Source organism: Austrofundulus limnaeus, unplaced genomic scaffold (genome assembly GCF_001266775.1).
Source record: "Austrofundulus limnaeus strain Quisiro unplaced genomic scaffold, Austrofundulus_limnaeus-1.0 Scaffold177, whole genome shotgun sequence".
Lineage (NCBI taxonomy): Eukaryota > Metazoa > Chordata > Actinopteri > Cyprinodontiformes > Rivulidae > Austrofundulus > Austrofundulus limnaeus.
Genome location: NW_013952579.1, coordinates 1,008,194 through 1,018,695, shown reverse-complemented (window position 1 = coordinate 1,018,695; position 10,502 = coordinate 1,008,194). Strand labels below are relative to the sequence as shown.

The following is a 10,502-nucleotide window of genomic DNA, read 5'->3' as shown; positions in this document are numbered from 1 at the left end:
GAACACCTGTTTGTGAGCGGTTGTGAACATGCGTGTATATACAAGATTTCTCCGATGGAATATTTAATAGTGACCGAAGACCCAACCCCCAAGACACGAGGCAGACATAGGGAAGACCAGAACCCAAGGGCCTGAGAGGGATCCCGAGCGCAGAGCCCCAAGGGGCACCCGCATGGGAAGATCCACCCACCCACGCACCCTCCAGATCAGACCATGGGGGAGAACTGGGAGAGTCCCCCCAGCGAACACACGCACAGCCCCCAGAGCCAGCAGCGACAAACTCATGGGCCCCACCGGCACCCACCATACCAGAGCAGATCCAGGAAAGGGCACAGAGGTCCGGGCCCCCAGGGCGCACCCCCTCCAGGCCAAAGTCCAGCAGGTCCAGAGGTCCCGAGCCCCAGCAGGCAGTCATTTTTTTGACACATTTTTAAAACATAATCACCTGAATCAGCTCTTTAAAAGACGAACACATGAGCAGGACAGTGTTGTAACTCTGAACAACCTTGTGACAACMACACAGCACTTCCTGTGACCACTGAAGCTTTGTCAGGAGTGATTTTTGGCACATCACTGACAGATTTAACAGGAAGTTGACCACAATATTATGCTTATTTTATTGTATCATTATTATCATCCATACTGCAGTGTGTATATAAATATACAGGTGTTAGACAATGAAACTGAAACACCTGGTTTTAGACCATAACATCCCTTTAAGACAGCTTCCTCTTGCGTCCACAGTTAATCCTGTTGGATGTGGTTGGTCTTTCTTGGTGGTATGCTGACATTACCCTGGATACCGTGGCTCTTGATACATCACAAAGACTTGCTGTCTTGGTCACAGATGCTCCAGCAAGACGTGCACCAACAATTTGTCCTCTTTTGAACTCTGGTATGTCACCTATAATGTTGTGTGCATTGCAATATTTTTGATCAAAACTGTGCTCTTACCCTAATTGAATCTTCACACTCTGCTCTTACTGGTGCAATGTGCAATTGATTAAGATTTGGCCACCAGGCTGGTCCAATTTAGCCATGAAACCTCCCACACTAAAATGACWGGTGTTTTAGTGTCATTGTCTAACCACTGCATATGACTATTTTGTTAGATAATTGTTTTTATTATGTTACAGTCTGACTTGTTTTTTACAATAACAATAAAATATTGATTAATTATGTTGGAATCTAAATAACATGTGTGTATGTATATATTAGGGGTGTAAATCATCAGCTTTATCACAATACGATATTACATTGATATGTTTGGATGACGATTCAATATTTCTCGATATCACAAAGTCTGTCATAAAACGATTTCGATTCAGTTCAATTCACATGTCTGCGATCGATATTATGCAATATCATATGTCCATCTAACACAATGACTGTGTTAGATGGGCACATGATATCGATTCACATTACGCATATGATGACGATATAGATCGATGTTTTCATTTTGCCTCAATATAACTGAATCCTGAACCATTCAAATCGATATATCGATATAGATTGTATTGATGTATTGTTACATCATACAATTGTTACGTATTGTGCGATGTATTGTTTTTAGACTAGGGCTGGCACGAGGTGACCTGTTGCTCGAAGATTACCTTCTTTTGGTGATGGAATTACCAAAATCTTGTTTTTAAATGCAAAGTATAGGACACTCGACAAGGTGGATGTGTTGTTAAGGGGTTGCTCCTCCCTAAGAGAAGGTTCACATAACACCTTGCCTTTTAAATACATAATACAGTATACACAACTCAAATTACTCATGATTACCATTTGTAACTTAATGTAAATACTAATTACAATTTTATTATAACTGAAAAGCMTACACAAATATTATATACCATAGTTAATAATTATCTGTAATATATAACTACAKAATTGATTTGGTGATGACGTTATGGGTGACATCAGTGGTATTAGCAAGAATATGCATCAGCAATGCTAAACACACAACACATCACGTACATCTCCATTATCTGCAGATTTATGAGGAACAGTAGGGACAGAAGTTTCCTTCAGTTGAAAGTCTTTGGGCAAATCCTGCTGTGGGCTTTTGGTAGTTTTCAAAGGAGTCCATCATGAAATTATTTACACAAACTACAACTTTCTTTGGCAATACTGCGGGGACATTGCCATCAAAAGTAAAAATAAAATTAGGCCACGCATTTCTGTTCTCCGTGACTGTTGTTAAAATASCAGAACAAAAAGGTGGTCTTTCTGTGAAAACCGCAGTGACAGCAGTGATGCCCTGGTGGAACAAGGAAATAATGTTCTTCACACCTTTTTAGACACTATTTCACTTTTTTGTATATAAAGAATGAAAATGCCTGCAGATTTATTTTACAACCAAAAGTTAAACCATACAATGTCTTCCCTGTAAGGTTTTATTTTTCAAGTTAAAAAAGCAGGTGAGGTTAATCTCTATGGTAAATTACATAATATGTTTCTGTAGCTCTTTTTGTTTTCTGTGAATAAGAGAAACAAAGTGATGATGCAGGGAAAAAAACATTTGTTTGAGCAGATTTAGTGGTTAAAGCATTCTTTCCATTTTAGTTTTTTCATAACCACCAGTAGTTTTTTTTAAGCTAAATACAAAGGTAGAGTGAGCTACAATGGCTGAAAACACTGGTATAGGGTCTCCTTTCTATCATACCGTACCACAGTCATAAATACAGAACGGCTCAGTTTACTGAAAGACCACACGTCTGAAATAAGTTGCCCCAAGAACAGAGAAAACCGTCTGAATCCTGACATATTTTTCCTGTTATACTGCCACAGTGTCTGCACTTTATGGGGTGAAAGTCCAAAAATATGTCATCTGCATGGTTGTGTGTAAATGCACAAACCACTCATTTGGTGGAAATTACAGTCTGTGGCTGATCCAAAACAGCACAAAGCTTCTTATAAAGCATGTTGTTTGCATTTTAGGTGTTGCTTCTCCCTTCTCTAAAACATATAGGGTGTGTTTCAATACACAGCAAATTGCTCTCACATGACCCGTACCACAGGGGAGTCCTTGTTTCCATTTACAGTAAATGAGAGCTTTTGCATGTACTGTAGGTCTGAGAGTCTTTGGGCCAGCGGTGGGGGGAGCATATGCTTGCTATTTATTATAGCATAATGAAAGCTCTGTTTCACACTTTCACAATCCGTTGTGCTTTGATTCCTCCTTTCCAAATTGTTATTTCCTGTGTGTTGCTGTTTGGCGTGGCCACTCTTCGGGCCCTATAACCGGCCTCTGTATCGGCCGGCCATCCCTTCGTCTCGTTAAGCAACTTTCCTGTCAATCATCGCCACAGTGGCAGTTTTGTTCACGGTCCTCCTCGTCAGAAACCCCTCAGTCTGAGGAACAGAGGACAAAGGGATGACGGATGGGCGAAGATCCCTGACAGGGAAGTMCAGTATAGAAAGGTGTGTGCCGTAAAAGGATGACAATGAGCTCCATTCAGGCTGACACAATGCAGCTTCGCCCGGCGGAGCCCTGGGAGTGTAGCCCGGCACAACATTCAGCCATCAGCTGCTCCCCAGCCTGGGGAGATCACCGAGGTCTGAACAACACGTCTATTGAGGGATGCAAATAAAACAAGAGGAAACACGCAGAATGAAAGACCCTAGCAGTTCTTGAAGTAATGCATATCGCCCGTTGACTTTCATGTCAGAGGTCAACAGAGCTAAGCTATAGCAGCTTTGGTCACACCTTGAAAATATCACCATCTGTTACCTTTCAATTTGTCACGTGAAAATCTCTGCTACTATAGGTGATCAGATTTTCAAAACCAAATTTGAATAAAATGAAGAAAGTGGAACATTTACAGTAACGTTAATTTTTACTAGAGTAAAATGAGATGTGATGTTCGTGAACGATTCAGATCTTTTGAACAACTCCTTACAATGAACAATAGGAACGGACAGTCACAGACCATATAGAGCTGTTCCTAGTTTAATTTCATTTTTACTCCTCGTAATATCTTTATTTTTTCCCTCTTAACCACAGAGACAATTGATCATCCTTTGTTTTTTTCACAGAAAATAGGCAGAGGGGTGGAGTACAGCATCTCAGAAGGGAAAACTGATGGGGGGTTCCACTTGACAAACCTCATGGTACCGCCCACGTAGAGCTGTTGCCTCTCAGCAAGGAGGTTGCTGGATCGTATCCCTGCTGGGGACCTTTCTGAGTAGAGTTTTCATGTTCTCTCCGTGCATGCGTGGGTTTTCTCCAGGTCCTCCCGTTTCCTCCCACAGACCAAAAACATGACTGTTAGGTTAACTGACAACACTACATTGTCCCTAAGTGTGAGTGAGAGAGTGAATGGTTGTAYCGTTTGTCTCCATGTGTCCATGTGATGGCCTTGCAACTTGTCCAGGATGTACCCTGTGATTGCTGGACCTGGGCAGCTGCGACCCCCAGGACCCAGAAAGGAATCAGTGAGTAAAGATGAGTGATGAATGATTTGCTGTGACTTTCATTGGGTTGACTCCAAAAGTTGAGTTATAAATGCATATGCAGGGACTGCTTTTGGCAAATCTCAATCAACTACATCCAATAGTTCATGAACCCCGTGGGGACCTTCCATTGACTTTCATTCATGTTTTTTAGACTTTATAGCCTAACCCTGACCATATACCCTAAAAATAACCTTACAGGTACCTATCTGACCCTAAAACTAAGCTAAACCTTGGTCCTAAACCCACACCCGTAATTTGCATTTGAACCTATGGGGACCAGTGCTAGGTCTCCATGAGGCTGCTTTTTTGGTAAAAAAAAAAATAAATCCCCATGTTGTAGGAAAAACCCGTCCACACACACACTGTCTAGTACGGCTGTCTTTAAAGGGACATTTCATTGACTTCCATTCATTTCTATTGCCTAACCCTGACCCCTTACCCTAAACCTAACCTCTCAGCTACCTACCTAAGCCTAAATCTAACCTAAACTCAATTCACACCTTGGTTCAAAACCAAACCCCCAACCCACCAATGGCATTTACCCCCTTGGGGACTAGGTTTAGGTCTCCATAAGTATGGATGCACAAAATATCTGCATTAATATTGTATCGACCGATGTTGGTCATTTTTTAAAATATCGGTCTGATATGTAAAATTGGGCAGATATTAACATCCGATATTGATTTCCCACTTTTTAGCTTTGTGTTTTTATTTTGGAAGGGGAGATGGTTGGTTGAACAGCATCTGTTTGATCATAGTGATACTGCCGCTGCATAGCCAGGAATAATTGAAGTAGGGAGCCATGTCAGAGGTCTGGTTGTYAATTTACGGTATCAAAAACAAACCCAAGAGTGTTTGTGCGTATATGTATAATATAATTTGTGTGTTTGTGTAATATCGGTAAATATCGGTTATCAGCCATAACAGCAATGATTATATTGGATATCGAAATTGGCTGAAATTTTTATATTGGTACCTCCCTACCCATAACTATCAGTTGGTCCCCACAAGTAGGTGTGTATGCCAAAAGTTGTCCCCACATAGTAGTAAATACCTGCCTGTACACATACACATACAGAGACATACCTATTATTGCCCACCTTTCAAATGTTTGCATCGGGCAACAAAAATTCAGGACATTTGGACAAAGGCATAAGAATGAAAGACGTAGAGAAGCATGAAAGGGAGGACAAAAACACACACATAAGGGGCACAATTAGAAGAGAAGAGGATCATCTTTTCCTTCTGACTCATCCCCATCCCCTGGCTGCGAGTCCCACCCGGCCACCACGTGTTGCCGGCCTGCTTGGACTCATGTACCCTCTGCCTGCTTTCCCCTCCGATCAGCGGCCCTGCCACCCGTCTCACTGCGACTCTGCCGGCTCGTCGCTGTGCGAGCGTGTTTATTTTAGAACGTGTGACTCACACTTCCTGTGCTCTGCCAGTGAGGCGAGTCTCTATGGAACAGCAGGACCTCCGCTCATTCTCAATTCTCTCTTTCTCTTTCTCTTTCCACYCCTCCACCCCACCTCCCCTCGCTCRCCGCTGATAGGCCCGGCCCGAGCTCTGCGTAATGCGGGGGGCTYGTTTGAATGGATCTCACTCTGGAATCCATTTACAGATGCGGCGCGCTGGATGGAGCTGGAAGGACTTACATAAATCGCGGGCGTGCTCAGAAGCCTTTTGTCACGTCCTCCTTTTTACAATAAGATGTGTTTGCTGATAGGGAGATGACGATTGCAAGGGAGCGACTTCAGGTTCTGTTGCAGAGTGGGAAAACCCCCATAATAAGATTGTATGTAATCTGGTCTGTGGGCAGTGTGCCACAAATGTGTTTGAGTTAAAGAAACAGCAGCAAAATGATACATTTACAATAAAAAGAGGTGATTTTCCTGAGATTTGATCCGTCTCCCACCGTCTTTCCGCTTCATATTTGTACAGTGGAATCATTCATTCAATGTCTTCCTCTCTCCCTCTTTCTCCATCACTCCTCTTTTTTCTTCTTTTTTTGCCTCTCTCTCCCTCTCTGTCAGCAACACACCCACTCAAGCAGTCATATCCGCTCTCACTCTCTGGCTCTCCCTGCTCGTCTCGCAGTGCCTGTGAAGCGTCTCTGAGGGGGAAGACCAGTCTGCTCCGTCAGGTAATCTAAACTCCGTCTCACTCCGTGCCCTGCTCGCACTCTCCGTTTCTGTCCTCGCTTTTATAAAACCATCTGAAACTGCTCCACTTTCTGCTTTTTTGATTCAAATTAAGATTTTTTTTTTGCCTTTTCTAATCGAAGCATCTGATATTGGAGGCTGCTATTTTAAGGTTTTCACTTTTTGTGTAAAAACGTTGCAGACTTTCTTTTAACTGGAATAGATAGAACAAAAAAAACTTTAATTGTATGCATTTAGATTTATACATCGTAATGTAAATAGTTTCAGTCAGGTAGAAATTAGCTGCTTGAAACTATAGAGAACTTGTTATCTTTTCTGAACTGTTAATTCAAGCTGACCAACCTAAAACTACTCAAACACGGGACATTTAATCTGGTGAAAGTCTTGACCACAGATTTAACAGATGGGGAAATGGAACAACCTACAATTTAGCTCAGGTTTTGGGGATCTGTTTTTTTTATTTATTTTTTTKCTCAAACGTTGATTATATCACTAAAAGCTGCCTGGATGTCATTGACACTCTGTGTCGTAATCCCCCCCTGTCGTTGAGGTGTGTGTGTATGGATGTTTTTGCTACCTGGTGGGGACGATTAATGACCAGTTCCTCAGTACACACAGCCTAGTGAGGACCCACTGTTCCTTATGGGGACAAAGCCCGGTCCCCATTGGAGGATATACCCTTAATGGGTCAGGGGTTCAGTTTAGGACTAGGGTGTGAATTGAGTTTAGGTTAGATTTAGGGTCAGGTATGTACCTGTGAGGTTAGGTTTGGGGTAAGGCGTCAGGGTTAGGCTGTAGAAATGCTCAGACGTACGACGAACCCTGTGCCCCCCAGACGAGGTGGCAGAGCGACGTTGCTGGTGATGTGGTGTTTTTGTCAGATCTCGTGCTCCTCAACGCACACCGACGGTGATGATCGCTGGGTGTGAATCTTAACCTTTGAAGGTCCTCACTTTGACTGATGCCTGGTTTTTGTTTCTACTGATGCTCTTGGGATTTGTTGKTGTTTCCTTTTCTCGGCGGGTGCCATTTGAACTTTCTGTTTTCCGGTGTAAGAATGCAGGTGAACTGCTGGTACAGTATCACACGTTGATTAAAATAAATAAATAAATAATTTCAAAATAAAAAAAACATTTAAATAATAAACAATAAGTATCACACATCGAGCTGCTTCCTCCAGTCTGGGGTTCGCCAAACGTCACCACTCGGGGGGGGGGGGGGGGGGGGTCACGACAAACTTGTCGGCGCACGCAGAGGCAACTCGCTTCCCCGCCTCACTTCCTGCTGTCACCGCACGTCTATAGTCAGAGAGGATGCTGGGAGATAAATTTAGACCTCCAGCTCCCTCTCCATCTGCCGTTGCTCAGAGTAGGACGGTTTCCATGGGAACGTGCGCCAGGCTACCTCCAGGATGAGAGAGCAGAGGAGGGAGATGTGTGTGTGTGTGTGTGCTTGTTTGTTAGCTTTATTTATTCAGATGCGCTTTAATAAAAGGACAAAAAAAAGTTTTTATATATACTTCTTAAATGCACAGGGGAAGGTTTACCTGTTCTCAGAGCACAAGATGATTTATCTGTTGGGCCTCTTTATTTTATTATTTGTTCTTATCTCATGGACAATAACAAAGTTTTAACAGTGAAGCCACTGCAGAACTGAGCCGAAATCTTCGACTTTAACAGACGACGGAAGGACCCGGTGTGTGTGCAGAAATGTGGCGCGAGGTTCTCCGTGTGTCGGGGGTGGGGGTGGGGGGGCTCCCTCGGGTAGCTTCGTCAGAGCCCATTTCTGCTGACAAAGCCCCCTGCATGTCCCTACCCTCTGCATGCATTCCTCTTGTTCTGTCTTCTCGTCTCTGCGGATGAGTCATTAATCACATTTCAGGAGGAGACTCCCGAAAACCAGTTTGCACAACAGATCACTTCATAAGCTGGGATGCTGTGCTGAGAATTAACTAAACAGCGGTTCAGAGCAAGGGCAGGGTGGCTGAAAACTTCGGCTGATTGTGCTGTCATTGGCCGTAATTTGACACCACCAACCAACAGGATTAAAACAGATGGTTCAGGTCATTTAAAGTGGGATTCTGTTGTAATAATACCTGTCTTACCTGCTGCAGATGGCTTCTTGAATGACCTCAGTTTAGAGAAATAAAGAATAATTCTGACCGAACTGAAGAGCTATAGTTTGAGCTGGGGCCAAGATTCAACAGCAAATTTCACTGGCCCATGTCATATGGAGTAAAGAATTATGGCAATGGTGGTCCAGGTGTGGTTTGCCAGAGGTGGTCTATACATGGGCCAGCGCCACATAAACCAAACCACAACCAAGCCAGTTGTGGCAATGAGAGATTTGGGCCACATGATCCAAACCGCAAATGGGCCAGTTGTGGCATGACAGATGTGTGTCACACAATCCAAACCACAACTGGGCCAGTTGTGGCATGACAGATTTGTGTCACATGAACCAAACCACAACTGGGCCAGTTGTGGCATGACAGATTTGTGTCACACGATCCAAACCACAACTGGGCCAGTTGTGGAATGACAGATTTGGGTCACATGAACCAAACCACAACTGGGCCAATAGTGGCACTGACAGATTTGGGTCACATGATCCAAACCACAACTGGGCCAGTTGTGGAATGACAGATTTGGGTCACATGAACCAAACCACAACTGGGCCAGTTATGGCATGACAGATTTGTGTCACACGATCCAAACCACAACTGGGCCCATTGTGGCACTGGCAGATTTGGGTCACATGAACCAAACCACAACTGGACCAGTTGTGCATGACAAATTTGGGTCACATGAACCAAACCACAACTGGACCAGTTGTGGCATGACAAATTTGGGTCACATGAACCAAACCACAACTGGACCAGTTGTGGCATGACAGATTTGGATCACATGAACCAAACCTCAGTTGAGCCAATTGAGGCATGACAGAATTGGGACACATGATTCAGGCCACACATGGCCCAGTTGTGGCCTGGACAGATTTTGGATGCATAACGTAAACCCCAACAGGGCCAGTTGTGGCATGCCATCTTCAAATCAATGCCATTGCCAGACCTGGCCCACATCCAGTTGACAAACTACTTGCCATGTTAGCAGTGCCATCTTGTTGCCAGATCTTGCCCACACCTATGTGGGTTGCTGCTGTCTTAAACAAAACTTCAATGTTGAAATTTTCACAGTGAAGGTAATGCTATAAGCCTTTGTCACATCTTCAGTTTCACGTTACACAGTTACGATATTCTTGCAAGAAGTGGCCCAKGTTGCACACAAACTGCTACAGCTAGCTAATCATCAATGTTAAAATCTGTGTAATATCAAACTGACAGCAGCGTAAATGGTTTATAAGTTACCTCTCAGAATCCTCTTTCAGAATATCTGAATCATCTCTTTAATGCTGTAAAAACTTCCTGCTCACACCTCAGCCTAAAAATAGACTGAAGAACGCCCCCTTCCCCAGCCTCACCAGTAAGAGAAGACACATTTACATAACTTGTGTTTCGTCTGCACTCACATTGTCATCTTGTTCAGTCGTAATCAGCTGCTTAAGTGAATTTTAGGGCTAGTTTTTGTGTGCGCAACAGACACCATTGTTAATAAGTCATCTCTGTGGAATGAGGATTACGGGAAAGGAAAACCCCTGTCTCAGATCAGCGTAGCTCACCTCAGGGCTCTCCAGACGATTGGCTGCCTGTATTTGCTGGAGTAGACTTGGCGTTGCTGTGTGTTTCAGTCCGAGGGGAGCAGTACTGTAGGTTGTACGTGTACTCCAGAGTGTGTGTGTGTGTGTGTGTGTGTGTGTGTGTGTGTGTGTGTGTGTGTGTGTGTGTGTGTGTGTGTGTGTGTGTGTGTGTGTGTGTGTGTG

At 43.7% G+C, this 10,502-nt stretch overlaps 1 protein-coding gene across 3 annotated transcripts in view; it reads left to right on the top strand.

The window, feature by feature from the left end:
• The window catches only part of hivep3b (HIVEP zinc finger 3b), a 71,764-nt gene that overhangs the window by 39,197 nt on the left and 22,065 nt on the right, over positions 1 to 10,502 (top strand). For 2 of the 3 annotated variants that reach the window (XM_014017846.1, XM_014017843.1), the window contains exon 1: positions 5,485 to 6,604. The exons of the other annotated variant lie outside the window; for it this stretch is intronic. The gene's annotated coding sequence lies outside the window, so the exon portion shown is untranslated. Of the gene's footprint in view, positions 1 to 5,484; positions 6,605 to 10,502 lie in introns of those variants that run through there. 3 annotated transcript variants of the gene reach the window in all.